Consider the following 20,190-nt stretch of genomic DNA (forward strand, 5'->3'; position numbering starts at 1 on the left):
TGACCCTAGCGACGCCATTGAAATTGATCATGAAATGGATCATGAGTACCTTTTTCTTCAAAAAGGAGCACAGAAAGTGGACGTGCAAAAGGCCCGTTATGCTGGCATCCGTGGCATCGAGCAAGATGTGGAGGTCCTCGGAGAGGGGCGATGTAGTCACCATGCGGTCTCTATTTAGCCTTGGCTCGAAAAGAGAGCGGAAGGCACTAGTGAGGCAGAAGACCTTCCGCGAGTTAGTGGAATTCAGAATCGCTTTGCTGAATAGATGTTCGGCTATAAGCGAGTTCGAAGGCGTTAATGTTCAAGCTGTGAACGATAGCCTCAAAGGTATTACGGAGTTCAAGAGAGCAAGCTGCCGGGCTAGTTGGTGATGCATGTTGTAAGCTTGGAAGCGCAAAAAACCGGACGACGGACAGAGTAAGGGAACACAAAAAACAGGTTCACGAGCGCTACTACCAACCATAGCGCTCGTGAACCTGTTTTTTGTGTTCCCTTACTCTGTCCGTCGTCCGGTTTTTTGCGCTTCCAAGCTTACAGTATTACGGAGTGCTCAGCAGAAGTAACAGGTAGGATTGATAGACAGGACACCGGAGACATCTTTCGTCTCGTGAGAGACGAAAGATCTTATTATGAAACGCCAAAGGAAGAAGACATCTCGACTCACAGACAGAATAGAACAGGTGGAGTTATAAAAAATAATAAATGAGGGAAAATTAACCGACATAAGGAAATATAATGTGGAGAGAATCTGGCATGCTCAACATCAGGGTTAACCTAAAGCGGTCAAGAAGAAATTCGGTAAGCAATGCAGAAGAACTTCTTCCTGGGCGAGTTGGTGCATAGCTTTCTTGGGATGGCGTTGCGCAAACGACAAGACGTACACAGGAAGAGTAGAAGACGACGGATAGAGCGCTCTATCTATCGTCTTCTAGTTTTTCCTGCGTGCGTCTTGTCGTTTGCGCAACGCCATCCCAAGGAAGAAATTCGGCACAGGCCAAAACCAGATATATGCGCTAAGAGACAAGGAGGGCAATGTCATTAGCAACATGGATAAAATAAAGTACACGAAGAGTTCTACATAAATCTATACAGTAGCCTAAGTAATCAGAATATTAATGAGAGGAAGGGGCGCACAGCAAATATCCCGCTAGTAAAGAAAGAGGCATTAAAGAAACCCTTAGAAGCAATGTGAAGGTGGAAAGCAGCTGCCGAGGATCAGGTAACAGCAGACCTGTTGAAGGATGGAGGGGAGACTCTGCTAAAAAAACAAGCCATGCTGTACACGCAACCAGTTAAGAAGTCGAGCGCACCAGAAGCTTGGAAAAACGCCAGTATTATTTTTAATCTATAAGATAGGAGACGTGAATGACTTGAAAAATTATAGAAGAATCAGCTCACTGTCCGTTCCTTATGAGGTATTTAATAAGGCAATCGCCGTTAGTCAGGACAGCCTTAGACTTCAATCAGGCAGGCTTTCGTAAAGGCTCCTAGACAATATATCATATTCGGGCTTTCAACCATGTGATAGAAAAGAGCGCAGAATTTAACCAATCTCTATCATTCAGTCATAACCTCAGCAGTCAGTGCGGAATCAGGGCGTTGGAGGGCTTATGTAAACATAATGGAAGGTATCTATAACGGCTGCACTGCGGCCACGGCCGTGCGTAAACTCTACAATAAAATTCCTGCATTGAAGGCTGCCAGGCAGAGAGACACGACCTTGCCAATGTTATTCCCAGCCTATTCACAGGAGGTCTTCAGGGGCCAGGCTTGGTGACAGTTCTGGATAAGAGTTAATAGATAATACCTTAGTAATCTGCTATTCGCTGATGACATTAATGCCTTACTAAGTCACTCGGGAGGTGAACTGCAAAGCATGATGAAAGAATTAGTCAAGCAGAGCAGAACTGTGGGTAATAGAACTTAATATACAGGAAACTAATGTTCAACTGTCTCGGAAGGGAACAGCGGTGGTAGAGAGGCACTGGAAGTGGTAAGGGAATGCTTCTATTTAGAGCTGGTAGTGACCACAGACCCGATCCCGGAGAGGGGATTAACTAGATTTATAAGAATTGGACAGAGTGCATGTGGCAGGCACCCTAGGATCATGAATGGCAGTTTACCAATATTCCTCAAGAGAAAAATATGCAAGGTGTTTCACCTAACATGTCTCGAAATTTTTCTCAAGAAGCATATTTAAAAAAAATGCACGCATCTGGGGTGAAACAGCCAGTTTAACAGTTCAATAGTTGCATCCTACCGGTATGCACCTATGGGCCAGGAACGTGGAGGTTAACGAAAGTGGCTCAGCTTAAACTGACGACAGCGCTTCGAGGTATGTAAAGGAAAATGATTGGTGTAGCGTCAAGAGAAAGGAAAATAGCAATGATGGTCAGGGAACGAACGCATGTTAATGACATCCTAGTTGAAATCAAGACGAACAAATGGGCTTGGGCAGGGCATGTAATGCGAAGGCAAGGAAACCGATAATCGTTAATGGTACCGGACTGGATCCCAAAAGAAGGGAAGCGTAGCGAAGGGCGGCAGAAAATTAGGTGGGCGGGGATAGGATAGCTGGGGATAGGATCGCCGCAGCTGGCACACGACTGGGTTAATTGGAGAGATATAGGAAATGTATTTGTTCTACAGTTCGCGTATTTGGGCTGATGATGATGATGTTATATAGTTTGCTGCTTCCGTGTTCACAAGCCGGCGCGAAAGAGACAGGATGATATAACAAAGTACGTGGTCTTTTTTTCCCAGCTCGGGAATGTCACTTTCGAGTTGTTCTACCCATGGAAACTCAATGACCGCCATGGAAGTCCTGCTTTGAAAGAATTGTCTTCGCTCGCGGTGAGTAAAGTCTCTTTCACGTGTTTTCAACCAGTCATAGCGTTCGCGCCGCAGCGGGCGTCATTTCGCGACCCGTCCGCATAGGAAACACGTTTACGTGCTGCTTAGTTATTTAGCTGGCTTAGAAAATGCTGCCGAATTTACTCGCTTGATGGTCAGTACTCCGTACAGGGCCCCCCTCTATTTCAGGGAACCGGATGGAAGTAAAAAGTTGTTTCCCTTCGTCACTCACAAAACTTGGGTACACTTAATTCCATTATGTATGTGATGCGGCCTCAGCCCGACGCCACTTCCGGCCTGATGAGGTTAATTTCGGTCTGATGTCGTCACTTTTCATTTGGTGATATGTCTTCCGGTCTGTGTCATAAGTGATGGCTGTTCATAGGATTCCTAAGCAGTTGTCGCACATAGCATCGGTCACTTCCGGTCTGTTGGCGTAACTTTTCGTTTATGTTATGACAGGTCATATGACTCATCCACGCATATACGGTTGCCATATGCAGCATCACGGCACCCCATTTACCAAAACGGTACAATATGCTGCCCAGACTGCGGTGTGACATTACTGCGTCAAAAAAAAAAAATCGTCCGAAGAGCTGCTTATGCTATGGTATAAAAGTTACAATTGTATGGATAGACCGACAACCGAAGCTCCCAGCCGCAGTTTATTCACTTCAGGCTGCCAGCACAGAGTATCACTCAATGAAGCTGCGGCACCATCGTTAGGGGCCACCTACTAGGATAGAAGAGTTGCGAATTCGCCACTGTGTACCGAGGAACCAGCTAGAGAACGCACGAGACGTAAACGTCATCTCAATCTGTGCAGACCCTGAACGTCCGCAACGTCGCTCAGGGGCAGTAATACTCCACGGATCCACCGAAAGCCCGGTGTTCCTTCCGCAAAAGCTCAAAATTGGGTCACGTGGCTGGATGATCTATACGCTATAACAAGACGAAAATTGGGTCACTGAGCTAGTCAAAACCAAATGAAAATGACGGTCCGGGTCGCATTCAGGACCCTGGTTGACATCAAGATTGTTTTCAAAAAAGAGGGGTTTTATAGCCTAAAGGATGTCCCCGGAATGTTTTCCCATGAATATGAAGAAGTGTGCTACGATTCCTGCTCAATGTGTCTGGCATCGTTCGGACGATTAAGTACTTTAGGTGTAGTCTTGTTGAAGTATTAATTTATTCTGCCACGCTTGCCGCCTCATCGCAGCCTACCCTATCTCGTGGTCGGTGGTCTGCACATGTTCTACTATTGCCTTCGTTGATTCGGGGTTGCTCCTAGCATCGCCTTGATTATCCTTTATTGTTCGCTGGAAGTTTACGTTTTCTCCAGTAGACCAGGCGTTTTTTCTTCAATTTGCACAGATTTTTCTTTGTAAGATACGAAAAGATACGGCAGTGCAATTTTTCTAGGTGTATTCTATATCGAGGACGTTCTAGGTGTTTTCCATATTGCGGACGTTATGTCTCACAAATTTTCACGGGTTTGAACCGAAGACTCCCAACGCTATAATGAAATATTTGCCTTGGCTTTGATATAAATACATCGATAATAGACGCTCCATCTTACACGTACAGGCTTTTCTGGCACAAAGTTTGCGGGCCCCTAAATTGTCGCATAAGTGCTAGACTGATAGCGGTAAAATCCGCGGAAGATGTAGCGGAGAACTGCTAGTTGCAGCTTGAGTCAGCCATTAATCGGGAGTCAAACCGTCAAACATCGCATGCATGGCGTATACGTAATGGAATATTTGCAAAATATCAGTGCATAAAGGCGCAAAACGAGGCTCTGTGCTACTGAACTGTCACACGTGTTAAGTGATTCAGCCTCCTCATCAAGTTTTTTTCGAACCATTTGCGATTAGCCACGTACACCCGTCCAAATTTTTAACTGGCGTGATTTTTGCATCCCTGATTGCACCTTTTAAATTGCTTCTATCGGCTAAACTGTTGTCATATTCCTTCTGTAATTTAAGGCGTGTGGTGGCATTTCGTAGTATATTTTTTTCATATTATGCTTGAGTGAAGTAATTGCCCAATTTAATCAAAATAATTAGTAATCTTCATCGTCTGTGGCAACGAAGAGCCAGAATAAGGAGGATACGCAAAAATGCTTCTGGTTCATCTCGCTTCCCATGTGGATGGGCCTCGTTAGGCTTAGTATGCCTTTTGCCCTCCCCCTCAAGTATGTATACATGCTTGGAATAAACAACCTTCCTTCCTTCCTTCCTTCCTTCCTTCCTTCCTTCCTTCCTTCCTTCCTTCCTTCCTTCCTTCCTTCCTTCCTTCCTTCCTTCCTTCCTTCCTTCCTTCCTTCCTTCCTTCCTTCCTTCCTTCCTTCCTTCCCTCCCTCCCTCCCTCCCTCCCTCCCTCCCTCTGGGTAAACTGCTCGTCGTCTGATGCAAGACAAGTAGTTTACCCAGAGTAAGTGCGATCGCGTCACCGGAACCGTTGCTGCGTATCCCCCGTTATGCTTTCCCTTGTTTGCTTAGTGTGGCATGTTGTCTAACGCACATATCCGCGAACAACAGAGATTTGTGAAGTGTACCAGATAAAGAAAAAAAAAACTTGCGTGAGCAATTCCTTTGTGTGATTAGGAATTAATCGTCCTTGTTCGAGACTAGCAACACGTGCTTTTCGTTGTCTGATTTATTGCTCGTTTTTTGATGTTCGTCCCTTGATGATTGCATACCTTCTCAAAGCTAGACGGTATTTTGACAGGCCGGTTGGTGCATGACGTCAAGTGAAAGAAAGAGCGTTAATTACAAGCTGGGGACCTCATGTGCAGTCTTGTCCAGCCCTTGTCATAAGCGCTGTTTCCCTCACTGAGTACATATACCTGTCTTTCCTCAGTAAAAAAAAAAAAAAACCAGTTGTGAGTATGCGCACGTTCTCTGTAGCTTCTTCTCACCTCAGTCTTTCGCTATGGTGCCTGACTATGTATCACCAACTTGCTAATCTCCCCTTTGTATTCAACTTCACTTTTCTTGGCTGGTAATGTCTCTAATGCCTGTGCGCTGATATGCAGTTCAGCACCAAGTTGTCAGCGTTTGATACCTGGATGTCATACCTGAAAGATACAAAGTACCTTCTATACAAGCATCGATCCATGTGAGTAATAAGTCATACATTCACCAGGAGGACCCCGCTAGCGCCACTAACACTGTGCCCTTATCGAATTAATTGGCTCCCGTTTGGGCAAAGGAACGGCGCGGAAAGTACTATCGACACGAGCCGGCTCCACCACTGGAGCGAACGGCGATCGTGCGCCTCAAGGGGGATCACGTGACCTTTCTTGATGTGGAAGCAAAGGGTGCTGGAAATAATTGCTCTAGTTTAAAGGCACAGGTCGCGTTATTCTGTTTATAATGATCTCCTGCGTCGCACACTGGAATCATGTGCCGTCGTCATGGTCGCAGCAACACGCTATTTACGCTTCTCTCGTAGTGCTTTATTATTGCCTGTATGCGACACATATGCGAAAGAGCTCCGTGAGGGTGCCCATTTTGTTTACATCGAGAAGGGCCAAAAAAGTGAGTTCACACTATCTTGTGTGCAGCAAGCATTTAGAGGAGATGCATTTCGTTCATGCAGTCATTTCTAATATGCCTGATAAGCAGCCGAAGCCGAAATGAAAGGCTGGAGCACATCTTCATAGTTTAAGCATTCAAATTGTACTCTGTGTCATCCAAGCCCTCGTTCCGTCCAAGACCTGGTACGGGCACCACTATGTTACTCGCCTACTCTGAAATGCGTCAAGTCACTTGCACTGTGCGATGTCAGTGCACGTTAAAGAACCCCAGGTTGTAGAAATTTCTGGAGCCCTTCACTACTGCGTCCCTCATAGCCCGAGTCGCTTTGGGACGTTAAATTCTATAAACAATAAAACCATAAAATGCGTCAAGGGAACAGTTGAACGGCGTCGCACTCGCCGGCACAAGCCGAAACAGAATGCCTTGCATTGACTATTGCCGCGCCACGTGATGCATTATTCCGCGCTGTTTTCAAACTGCCACATAACCGCATGAAACCATCGACAGAGGTCCAATGTGCTTGACTTCCGCCTTTGGTGGCCATGGCTGGAAGAGAAAGACTCCAATAACAAGAACGCTGCTTGTGGCAAGGAACTTTACGGTGATACAAAAGGAACTGCCCCGACATACTATTGGGCGTGAAATGCACTTTGTCTGAAGCAAAGTAAAGTCGGCTATCACAAAATTGCGGGGCACTTAATGCTACCTACGTCCTGTGAATGTGAAATCATGTGTGTCGTATAGTGGGCAACGAGTAAATTACATTTGTTTGCTAGCTAGTAGTAGAGAGTAACTAGTACTGATGTCTGAAAAAGATTTCCGGTGAACCTCTTCAGATTAAATGCCGTTGGATGAAGGTCTTTAGAAAAGACCACGTGATATACGTGTACAAATAAAATGTCGCTTTAACCCAGCCACCACGTCACTTACTGTTTAGCGAACGTAAGTTCCGGTGTGATGACGCCACTTCCGGTTTAATTTCCAGCCTGACGACATTACTTATCCGTGACCGCGACGACGTCCACTGAATTGCCGCTTCCTGGGTTCGGAAGGCACTTCGGAAGAAACCTTATTTTTGTTTCTTTCCTGGTAATGTTGGCACTGCCGATGACGTAGTCAGGTCACGTAGGTTTTCGGTCCGTTTCTCGTGGATGGAAGGTGAACGACAGTTTTTCACAGATGAATAATAGACCTTACACCTGATCTTGAGCGTGACTACAGTGCGTGCGTGGGCACCTTATAGTGGATATTTCTTAAAAGCCAACTCTAGGAGTTTTTTGAACATTTGGAGTGCCCTCGATGCGGTACGCAAAAACCTTTTTTTTGTCAACCTCAGTACTTAAAGGGAGCAAAAACCAGGAAACCGCAACTGAAACTGGGTTTCGACCAAACGATGAGGTAACTACAGATCATGCTATGGTGTCACGGATGCTGTCACATAATCGATCTTGTGCGCGTTGATTTTCCAAAATGGCGACTGCGAGTGAGAACTTGATTCAGTATTTTCCAGTAGTGACCATAAGCCAGCTCAAAATTTCTTACAGTCGGGAAACAGAGAGTGAATTTCGATGTCCGTTTGTCCAGTTACGTGACACACGGAAGGTTTCCTGTAGAAACGGCTCCGACTGAAACTATGAAATCAGAAATTTCAAAAATTGTTTGTCAAGCAGCAAAACGCCGCCCCGCTGCAAAGTTTCCACGAGGAACTAGAAAACTCCTTGGAGAGTACCCTAAAATTTAAAGTAAAATCAGGAAAGGCTTCGGCAGAGTTGCCGTTTAAGTTAGCTGAACTTGTGCAACTGGTTGTGAGTGAAGTGCTTGACACTTACGGCCCTCAATATTCTTGCCGAAATCAAGTAGTATTTTCCCAAAAGCAAGGTATTTGGCGTGTGATCCGCCGTTTATTGACGAGGTAATTACTCTTCCCTGCGTCTCTCCAGGCACAGCTCGCCTGGGAGAGATAAAGCTGGCAAAACGGAAAGCAAGAGCTATTCCAATCTTCCGATTATGGATGTCTTGCCTCCACGATACGGCGCTAGAAGGTTGCGGATTTGTCGGCTTTGAGGCGAAAATGACAATTTGGCGCGTAGCACGATCCACGCTAGACGCAGTCTGCACCCTCGAACTTAGTGAGGCGCCAACTAGGCATGCGCAGAAAGCCCCGAGGAACCAGGTAAAGGCGCACAGCTGCCACCGACGACTCTTAATGTGCAGCTGTAGTCGGATTCCGCGCATGCTAATCACAGGGGGGATTGTGGATCGCGATGCGGTGAAAATATGCATGTTTTTGCCAAAGCTGGAAGAGTAGCAAAACACATTTTTTTTTACCTTGCTGTAAGAGCAGAGACTAACGCATTTAGGCGGAATGCCAGCGACAGGCTCCATGTCCTCGTGCTTAGGGTGCTTACTCTATTTATTCTTATTCGGACGTTTTTCTTGCAGCTGGCCTCTTCACACCTTCGCTCATGAGCCACTTTACATCCACCACAAGAACACGCTCTGTAAGTTATAACATTTGGCTCAAGCTTTCAGTCGGCTTTCGATTATTCTGCTTAATTTATGGGACTAAGGAAAATTTCTGCCCGCTGTGTTCGTGTACCTGGTTCACAGGAAATTTTGCCGGAATATTATGAGTGGAAAAGCGGACGTCGACTGCGATGAAAGGTTCAAAAAACGCTCTCATTGTCAGGATTCCTGGACTTATCCAAGTCACTTGTGCCGAGCCGTGCGACCTGTCGTGATTCAACAGAAATTGTTCTTGCACTACAAGATCGGTAATCTACACGATTTGAAGTGATCTCTAATACACATTAAAGGCAGTTGCCTCTCGATGCCTTGCCAAACAAGTGTTGCAAAGCAGAAGAAGACTGGAACCAACCAAGGGTTAAAAATGGAATCGCTACATTTCGGGTCGAGCTCGGTTTCTTGAAGAGCGACTGATCAGTCAGCACAAAGAAGATCGGTAGACTCCGCTTTTCTTCTTTGTTACGTGACGTAGGCAATTCTTCTAGTAAAGGACAGACCCCCCCCCCCCCCCCCTCAGCCTGAGCACCGCTTCATGTATCATTTTGTGTCCCGGATGTACCACAATTCGAAATTAAGCCGCTTCAACAGATTGTACTTTACGTCGAGCTCTATCGCTTGCTCGTAGGCGATTCTGCGTCCGAAACATCCAGTCGGCGTCCATCTTGTGGGCGTAATTTTTGTGTTGGAGCCTCCCACATAAGTTATTTGCCTCGCCCACGTACGACGTAGGGAATACGGCGCATGGTTCCTTGTGGATACCACCCTATTGTCGTTAGGAGTTAGGAAGTTAGGAGGCGTGGTCTTTGGGCTGCGATAAAAAGCGCTCAAGCTTTTGCACCCGCTTGTGGGCCGCGCTGATGATGCTTTCGCAGAATGCTTTCGTAGAATGCGTGCCAGCGCTTCACTGGCAACTGCTCACGCGTGATAGCACGATGTGAGCTCGTTCAATCCTGACTGATTTTTCTGTCCCCAGGGCCTGGCAGCGGGACATGCGATTAATAAAGGTGCGGGTGCAGCCATTCTTCAGAAGATCAGCGCAAGCGGCAGCTTCTTCCTTCTCTTCCTTTCGTTGGAGCAGATGGTCGGCCTTCGCTCTTGATAAAAGAGTTGAGACGACGGAACCCTTCTGGCTCGCTGGATGTTAAGAGTGGAAATTCAAGTAGCGGCAAGTATGTGTCTGCTAAAACACACTAAGCTTCATGCCTTCTTGACTTGTTACCTGCACATCAAGGAACGGTAGGGTTGTCCTTTTCTAGTTTTACCATGAACTGGATCGCTGCATCATTTGAGTGGCGATTTGCAAGGAAGTTATCCAATAAGAATGTTTTAAAATGACGAAGCATTTGCTGGCATAGCGCATAAATACTTTAAATTTTTCCTGAACAGACTGCAGAGCCTTCTGTTCAATAACTCTATCGTTAAGTTGGCAGAAGTTACCGCAATGGTTTGGTCGAAGGCAACTTCCCCAAGAATTTCACCCCAGAAAGCTGAGCACCAGGCAGGCGGAAATGTAGCCATTAGAAAACCGCCAGCTACTCGGAGGAGCTGGGTATCTAACCCAGCTCCTACCGATTCCGAGGCTGATGCCGTACCACGGGACCACCACTTCGGTAAAAACGGCAACAGGTGGGCTATACAGTGCGAGAGGGATTTAAGTTGTCTGACGGCTGAACGAGTCACCGACTCGTCTACGCAACAGATTAGTCGACTCTTTTCTCAAGCATTTCACCCCAGAAAAGCCGAGCACCAGGCCGGGGGAATTTTGTACCCATTCAAAAACCGGTGGGTACCCGACAGCGCTGGTGTTTCAAGGCTGTATGCCAGGCCGATGCTTGACCAGAGGGCCACCAATCCTGTTCACAGTAGGTCCAGAAGTGGTCACCATCTTGCCGTTCCCTGAAGTGCTGATAATAAGACGAGAGGACCTGGAGGTTTGTGTGCACTAGAAGCCAACACATGCTGGCCGCTACCTAAACCTCCGGATAGGGAGGAAAGAAACGAAGAAGTTACCTTATTTGTCCGTCTGCAGAAGAATGGCTGCATTTAAATCTTTATCGAGCGCGGATCCCGCCAGAACAGTTGCTATGAATTATTCATGTGCGATTGAAAGTTGCGCTGAGGCTTACAATTAAGTCACGTTAGCATTAAACCAACGTGTTGAAGTCGAAAAAACAGCAGACTCTGGTGCTGCACCTGAGCCTTTCGGCTACATGGATGCTGCGTGCCGTGCCAAATACGGCCCGGTTTAGGCATGTGGAGAGCTATTCTAGGCATTTAAGTCAAATATCCTTAAAAACGCTGCTAGCCCTTCGAATCACTATATTTGCGTGACTTCTTACAAATATGTCGTCTGTCGTATTAACCGCAGAAAACTACTCGGCAGTAACGTAGAGAAATTGCAGTCTGCCTGGTTTCCTTCCAAGTACGACACTTGGTTGGGAGTGGGATAGGACTCCCCTCTAGCAGCATAATCTGCGCTCCTGCATATCTTGCCGATCACTCAACGAGTCCCCTCCAAAATGATACGAAGCGCTCCTGGCCATTCAAACTCGCGCTCGGACTATCAGAAATTAAGAAGCCTATTAGTGTTCTTGCGTGACTACACCAATTACAACAACCCTGTCTAGCCACCACAAACGACCATTGTGCAGTCCACGTTCGTCGAGCTGCACCTGTAGATTTTTTCTTCCTTTTTATGTGCTTCTGGGAAGAAAACTTTTTCACTCGCAGCAGGTCATGTTACAGAAATTCCACAACGGCGCACAACTCTGGATGAGCAAGTACGCCACGTATAAGTGTTTCTTTTAACTCGTTTACTGATTTAAACTGTTAATTGCAGCGAGAACGTTGCGAACACGATACAAGAAATAGTGAGAGATGTAGTCTTGACCTCAGCGCCAGATGCGTTGGCGCCGTACCTCAGATGGCATGCTCTTCTGACTGTCAGAGCAGCCGTATAGAACCGTAGGCATGAAAAATTCATGTCGCTTTTTGAGCAAGGTGTCCTGAAACTGCACATTGCTTTATACCATCAAGGCTGCAGTGTAGTGCGTAAAGATATGCTCTTTGACTTCTTTGCTTTCAGATGTACCTTATTCGGTTTTCGTGTGGGCGCATATGGACATAAAAAGCAGATTGTAAGTTGTATTTCCTCCCATTGGACCATCTATAAAACACTATCTGGATATATATGCTCGTAAGCAGCGCAAAGTCAGCGTTATTGACTATTTATAGGCAATTAGCAAATTATTTAACTACCTTCACCACCCTTACTTTGTCGCTCTTCCAGATCTCAAGATATTTATTTTGATATTTTGACTGCTGAGAATTATTGCGGCCAGTTACATGCATAAACAAAAACTCCTTACGCGCCCTTTGCTTTGTCCTGCGCCCTGCGCTCTTCTTTTAAGTGCAGCTTACGTGCTAGTGTCTTATTGCGAGAATCATTCATGATTGTTGTTGGCAGCCGTTGTATCGGGAATGAGGCCTCTGAAAGGACTTTTAAAGTGTTCTAGTTGAGTGTGTGGATGACAAAGCAGGGTGTTTCGGCGAAGTATTGGCAAGCACTGAACAGGGCAACATGCTGTACGAAGACTCCGCTAGTGTACAGCCGTGAGTTATCTTGCACAGGTCAGGATTTATTAAAATTGCTTGGTTTGCTAAATAAGAACGACAAATTAGAATACTTTTTATGTTATTCATTAGCGCTAAATTTTTCACTAGAATGTTTGCAAAGCATGTTAAGAAACTCCTCTTTTCGTTTTTTTCTTCCAATTAACTTTTGCGTGTTTCTTTCTCGACTGTCAGTAAATCCTGCCATATTTAAAATTTCCACATGCATGTGCATACCCGCGCTGCAATGCATATTTCTGAATCGCACTTAAAATGTGCCTCGGTCAATGACACTCGGCTATTCAAAGCGGCAATAAATCACCAGTTGAGGCGGTGGCTCCAGGTTGATCCCGGTTACCGTTTTGTTAGAATTATGATGGCGCAGCAGGAGCGCTATAACGCTATTCCCGTACAACGGTAAAGGACACTAATTTTTTTGCAATTGAACGCGTTCGCGCCTAGGCAACAGCATAATGATTCGAACAAAACTGCGATTCCGCGTTCCTCGCAGAACCATCGTTGTGGCGGGTGGCCTGTTTGCTCATTGCGGCTTAGCGGGCCTGAGTACTGGGCATTCTTTAAGCGTGGCGAAATGGAGAGGGTTATAAGAAATGGAAAGATGTAGCTGTAGTGCGGCGTAGCCCTCCGCCTCCCCTCATTCTGCGTTTGCAGAGAGACCACTAGAAGAGCGCTGGTCGTTGCCTCTTGCTGCTGTGCCAGCATCCGCGGCAGAAATCACGGCCGCCAATATTGTAGCACGTACGATACGAGATAAATAAGTCTATAGTTGCACGCACATGCTTTACCGTAGCTACGGAAGTGCGTCAGCCGCCACGGGAGAATTTACATCTGCCAGTAATAAGCACGTACACTACAAGGAAACGAAAAATCTCTAGTAGCACGCGAATGCCTTCCCGCAGCTGCGGAACTGCGCCATCTGCCTTGGAAGAATTCGAGTCTACCAGTGATGCAGCATGTACAGTTAGAGGGGCCTAAAAGTCTATAGTTGCACGCCACGCGTGGCCATAACTGCGGAACTGCGTCAGCTGCCTCATGCAGTATTTGCGTCCGCGATTATAATGGACGAACAATACGAGGGACCCAAAAGTCTATAGTTGCGTGCGAATGCTTTGTCGTAGTTACGGAACTGCGTCAGATGCCTCTGTGGGATTCACATCCACCTTTATGATGCACGTACAATACGTGGGACCCAAAAGCCTATAGTTGCGCGCGCATGCTTTGCCGTAGTTGCGGAACTGCGTCAGCTGCCTCTGCTGTATTCACGCCTAACTTAACGATGCACGTGCAATAATAGGGACCCAAAATCCTGTAGTAACGCGCGCATGCTTTGTCGTAGTTGCGGAACTGCGTCAGCTGCCTCTGCTGTATTCACGTCCACCTTTACGATGCACGTGGAATACTAGGGACCCAAAAGCCTGTAGTTGCGCGCGCATGCTTTGTCGTAGTTGCGGAACTTCGTCAGCAGCCTCTGCGGGGTTCACAGTCACCATAATGATGCATGTACAATACGAGGGACCAAAAAGTCTATAGTTGCGTGCGCATGCTTTGTCGTAGTTACGGAACTGCGTCAGCTGCCTCTGCTGTATTCACGTAAACCTTTATGATGCACGTACAATACGGGGGACACAAGCGTCTCTAGTTTAGTGCTCTTGCGTTGCCGTAGTTGCGTCAGCTGCCGCTGCAGGATTCACGTACACCGTTATGATGCACATACAATACGGGGGGCCCAAGCGTCTCTAGTTGCGCGCGCATGCGTTGCCGTAGTTGCGGAACTGCGTCAGCTGCCGCTGCAGGATTCACATACAACATTAAGACGGACGTACAATACGAGGGACCCAGAAGCCTATAGTTGCGCGAGCATGCTTTGTCGTAGTTGCGGAACTGCGCCAGCTGCCGCTGCTCTATTCACGTCCACTATTATGATGCACGTAATTACGAGTGACCCAAGCGTCTCTAGTTGCGTGCGCATGCGTTGCCGTAGTTGCGGAACTGCGTCAGCTGCCGCTGCAGGATTCACGTCCACAAGTAATTTAGGAGGTAGAGTAGGAGGAAACCGAATCAAGGCTCAAGCACGCCACACACTCGTCGAGAAAGCGGAGTTCTAGCGTAGAGATTTGGCGTCGCAAAAAAGCGCGGAAGGAATGGTCTAGACTGGACGGTGACACTTCGCCTGCAATAGTCTTCCATGCTATACCTTAGGAAGGAACGTCCCTACCAGCTTTAGGGTTCTAGCGAATGCCTTTCAATGGGGCAAGGAACTAGCGAGAAAATTAGCTTGCCTCCGAGTAAAACATGCGGAAAAACTTTAAGTTTTTTGATTTCATTGAGTCATGTAGGTACGTAGTCATAGAATATACTATAACACTTGCCTAGTTGCAAATACGTGTAACTGGTCCTAAATATCTTTGGAAGAAATATCCATTCACGTTTTTTTCTTGCCTTCGAAGAAGAGAATTTCACCTTCAATTAACACTATAGGTATTCGTGTTCAGTTATCTAAAAAATCCAGTTTGGTTCTCACCAAACGTTTGTATTCAAAATTGCATCATAGGCGAAAATTTGATATCCGCATACCTCTGTATTATGGGTGCCGGCAGATGAACTCGAGCCATTATTTTTGAAAGTGCGGGGCGAATTCTTTGTCGGGAAAAGCGCAATTTCTGTACTGAGTGGTAAGCCATCATTTTCGATTTTTCGCCAGACCGTTCAACATCCCGATATACGGATTCAAGATACTGCGCGAGCTTTTCAAGGCCTTCGACTTTCGCAGTAAGTATGCACTCTTTTCAGTTTTTCAAGTTTCCATGTAACAGGTGATACCTTGGATAGTTATTTATATGTTGTGCTCATTAAAGGCACAATCTCCCAAAAAATAAAGGCCCTTCGGTGTTCCTTTATGATGGAGACAGTTCACTGAGTCTAGCTTGCGGCCCAACTCTCAGATCATACGGGACGACAGCCATAGAGTGTGCGGAGAAAACATCTATTTCGTTCTTCGAATGGTTGGCGCTAAAGTGGTGTCCACACAATCGTGTGTACGTACATTTTTCTTATATAAAGTCGGCCACACTAAAGGTACAGGGTTGCCCATCATTAGGGTGAACGCGTGAGCGCGCGGCACGCCAGAGCTTCCGGGGTGGCCGGGCATCGAACCGAAGTGGCGCAGATGCACAGGGACGTGGGGGCGGTACTCCGCGCGGTCTGGTGGAGCGCTCGGAGCGCCGAGGCCTGCGGCCTTGAGCTCGCGTGTTCACCCTTAGAGTGGAGTACTTTGTGCGTGCCGAATGTTCTTGCTTAGATGCTACGATCACAAACAAAACAACGTCGCTTTCTCGAGAAGCAAGGGGAAAATTCTGGCTTATGAAAATGCCTCTCGTCAACCTGCTCAGTGCGTGCTCATCGGCTGGCACTACGAATTTAGGGCCTTTTACGATGTGGCGGTTTTGCAACGCTGCGCTGAGAAAAAGTAACTCAATTCCGATATAGAGTACTCGAACAGCAGATGTTTTAATGCGCAGTAGTTTATCCTGGGCTGCCTATCTACAGGTGCATACTATACAGTTGTTTTGTTTTTAGAAACGTCTAATACGGCCTGCCCTGCCCAATGCATTTTTTCAATGTCGCGATGATTGTGTATGGTCATACTTGCGGTATGCTTACCTTTTTAGCGATCGCGCATTTTAGTGGTTCTGCGTGTATCCACACTCAGCAACACGCATCTCTATCTAAATAATATTGCGCGTCTTCTCTTTTTCCCTGAAATTAAAAGTACGTCACTAATCACCAATCACCGGTGCTTATCTTTGTAAAGCATGCGCATGACCCGCATGACTGGTACCGCAAGCAGCCAACGCACTGTTGAGGTCAGTGCTTCGCCCCGGTGGAAGAAAGGTTGTTAAGTAAGGGGTCCTGAAGTATGTCCTAAAGAGAAATCACAGCGAAGAAGAAAACAGAAGAAGCAAACCTTTCGTTTGAGCAGAAAGGATAATCCTTCAAAAGACAGAATAATGTGGATATAGATGCAATAAGGAGCTTGTTATTTTTTCGGTGTTTTTTGAAAGAAGAATACACGGGTTCGCTTAATGGACACACGGTCCCACAGGAGAGTGTACTGGGTTCGGATAACCTAGTAAAAAAATTGGTTTTCGCCGAGACTTGAACAATGCGGTCTACAAAGCAGGTGCGGACTGCGTAGCGTAAAGATACGATACTCGTCGTTTGTTAGCAGAGAATGAAGAAAACCTCCGGCCGTTTTGTGGCTGTCATTTGTCGTTGTATGGAATGTCTGGAAGGAGACAGGAAAAACGACACCGGCTCTTTGCACTTGTGCCAAATGTTGGGGCGCAGTGTGCATACTCTGTAATTACTCATGCAAGGAGAAGGCTCTGTAGGCTGGTAGCAAACATTAAGCTGGGAGAGCTATCGGAAATTGTAATTACCAATGTACTGGATAAACAGCTTTGGTACATGTAGTACGCGAAAGGAGAAACAAAAAACTGCGCTTTTGGATTGCAGGTGCGGTAATTTTCACCCCACATGCTCCAAAAAGCTGCGCTCAGCATGGTCCAAACACGCGCCACGGCTCAGTGTCACATTCAGTGCAGCTGAAGCTCATTACTGCCGTCACCATCGACAACAGTGAGACTTGAAATTCATGACCGAAGACTGGGAACACAAGCACTCACGATGGTTTCCTTTGAACTCTCTCTTTGAAAAGCAATTAATCTGTAAATATTCAAGTGATCAGTCCATTTATGCTGAAACGCGTATATTTAGAAATATTGAATGTATCGAACACACAGATTATCCCCTTGAAATTCCTGTGAAAAGTATAGAAAGAGTCAGGTTGTATATAGAACTCTGATAGTGCTATCAATATAAACGAGTGTCCCTGTATTTCAGATCTGAGGGAGCATATAAATATGTAAGAAATATGACAAGGTAATATTTTAAAGTTACGAAAAGAGTTCAGCTCTGACTGAGGCCCACGGAGCGAGTCAAGGAAAGGGAAATCATAGGTGAAACGTTAAAGGACAAGAAGAGGTCAGAGTGGGTCAGGGAACAAACGCAGGTTAGTGGCATCCTAGCCGAAATCAAAGGGAAGAAATGGGCTTGGGCAGGCATGTAATGCGAAGGCAAGATGACCGAAGGTCCTTAAGGATAACGGAGTGCATTCCAAGACAAGGCAAGCGCAGCGGGGGTGGCAGAAAGTTTGGTCGGTGTATGAGATCAAGAAGTTTGCGGGGATACGGTGGCCGCAACTGGCAAAGGACAGGGTTAATAGGAGAGACATGGGAGAGGCCTTTGCCCGGCAGATGGCGCAGTGAGGCTGATGATGATGATTCATCGGCTGGAAAGGAGCGTTTACAAACGCTCGTACACTGGAATGACGAAACAGTTTAGTTTACTGAACCACTGCTTGCTGTTCCAAACTAATCACTGGTGCAGGTCAGTGGTGGGCCAACAAAGCCACGACAACAATTCTTCGCTACCGCAAGCTGGAGGAGTGCGTCAAGAACATCGAGAGCAACTACTCGGTGAGATGAGCAGTGATCGGAGATCTGGAGCTAAACCCGCACTTCTACGCAGTGATTAAGCGGTGCCACACGATACGCTCAGTTTCGTTATTTCATCAAGAGTTAGTCTGGTAAAAACCTTGCAGGAATTTTGGAAGGTGAGAGCAGCTGTTTTGATTACCTTAAAAAGAATTAATCACTTATGTTTAATAAGTTGTGAGCAGAAGGGTTTGTGCAAGCGGAAATGGCGGCCGCCACCACGCGTGACACTATGAAAACCTTAGACGTCATCCAAACGTGCCCACCGGACTGTGTGCAAACTGCCCACCATGACAGGCAGCAGCTGGATTAATGAATGGCCGCGAGAGGCTCCTGGTGAAGAGCAACTTGGGTGTCACAAGCTCTGCCGTTGGCTGTGTTTGAAAGGGCCGCTTGCCGGGGCAGTGGCGCCTCGCTTAATCGCTGCACCATTCAGCCAGGCATGGTGTGAGTACTGCTAAATGTCTAAGATTTTAAAGTAGAGATTGATCATTTCCGCATATATGGGCTAGAGCTGCAACATAATCAGCAGCAAAAGAAAATGACAACGCATTGAAACGAACTACCGAGGATCGCATAAGAGTCTTTATTTGTGCGTTTGTTATTTGAGAAATACTGCAGGCCGTGAGGCTCATGTACGAGCGGATTAGAAAAACAAAAGAAAATAAATTGCAACATCAAATGCAAGCACAACAGACCACGAACAGCTTGAAATCACTGTTAATACGAGATGTACTATAGTAAACATGGTCATTTATTATGGTAAACGTTACGCACACGCGGAACGAACACGCGAACTACACCACCGCAGAATAGTGCTCCACTGTTAATTAACAACTCTTCAAAATCGGTAGAGCGGCAAAACATTTTTGATATAAGTCGAGTTGATATGAGGTAGCCAATGAGGTGATCTGCTTTGTTCTTCGTATCTTGTAGCGAATGTCCAATAGTGGCTATTTTTGTTCGTATATCCGATTCGGATAAATTGTCAAGGTGCACTGAATTGACTTTGCTTCAATATTAGGAGTGGGGTATATTAAAAAATGTCGAATAGCGAATCGGATATTCTTTTCTCGATTATTTGAGGGATTAAAATAATTATTTTGTAAATTATTTGAAATGAATCGAATGCGTTCTCAAATTATCTAGTAGTCTTCGAAAAATGGCAGGTGGTTCGAATAAGGCCCACTGTATATTTCTTCGACGAATGTTCCAAAAAGGGCCGACACGGACTCCGCGCACCATCCTTCCGCGATAAGTAGGACGGAGATTAAAAGTTAAGCGCCACGAACCGGTCCATTTGCGTGATGGTGTTCATAATGCTTGTACATGGCCGCTTAGAATGGAATACGCAAGAGGATTCGGGAAAATTCAGGGAAAAACATATCTTGCGGTCTGGTTCTAGTGCCACCGTTTACTCACCGGTCTTCTAGTGGATGCAACGGGTTCTGCTTCAAGCACCGCTGATAAACTTTTTATTGAGAATGCCACAAAAAATCAAGCTCTATGTAAATGGTTTCCGAATGAAATTAACTGGGACTTCATTGGCTCGTAGACAATTGACATTTTGTTGACTGGAATTTAAATGAGACTTAATTGACTTGTAAGCAATTTTATGCCTGTTGAGTCACATTGCTTGAGGACGTGTTACATCTTAGCGAATCAGCTAAATTAAGTTTGAGTTTGGGTGACATCTTAAAACTCAACAAGCACACAAGAAATGATCAATTGGAACTCAATGTGCATTTTTTTCAGAAGTGGAAGCCAGATTGCATAAAGCTAGGGCCCTTGTTTGTCAGTTTAAATATTTTTATAAATTTGAATTGTAGAAATCAAGCTTATTTTATTCCAATAAAATTCCAGCAGAAATTTGCTAATTTAGTAATATCCTAGATTCTGTTTTTCGTGTTTTTTTCGGGTTATTTTCTTATTCTACTTTTTAACATATTTGCTACATACCCAACATTTCTGGATAAAAGCGTTTTTCAGAGAAAAAATGATGAACGCAATTTGATATAATAGAAGATTGCAATATAACAATCAATACATAACAAAATCACCCGACGACAGTCTTGCATTTT

Source organism: Amblyomma americanum, chromosome 3, assembly GCF_052857255.1.
Source record: "Amblyomma americanum isolate KBUSLIRL-KWMA chromosome 3, ASM5285725v1, whole genome shotgun sequence".
NCBI lineage: Eukaryota > Metazoa > Arthropoda > Arachnida > Ixodida > Ixodidae > Amblyomma > Amblyomma americanum.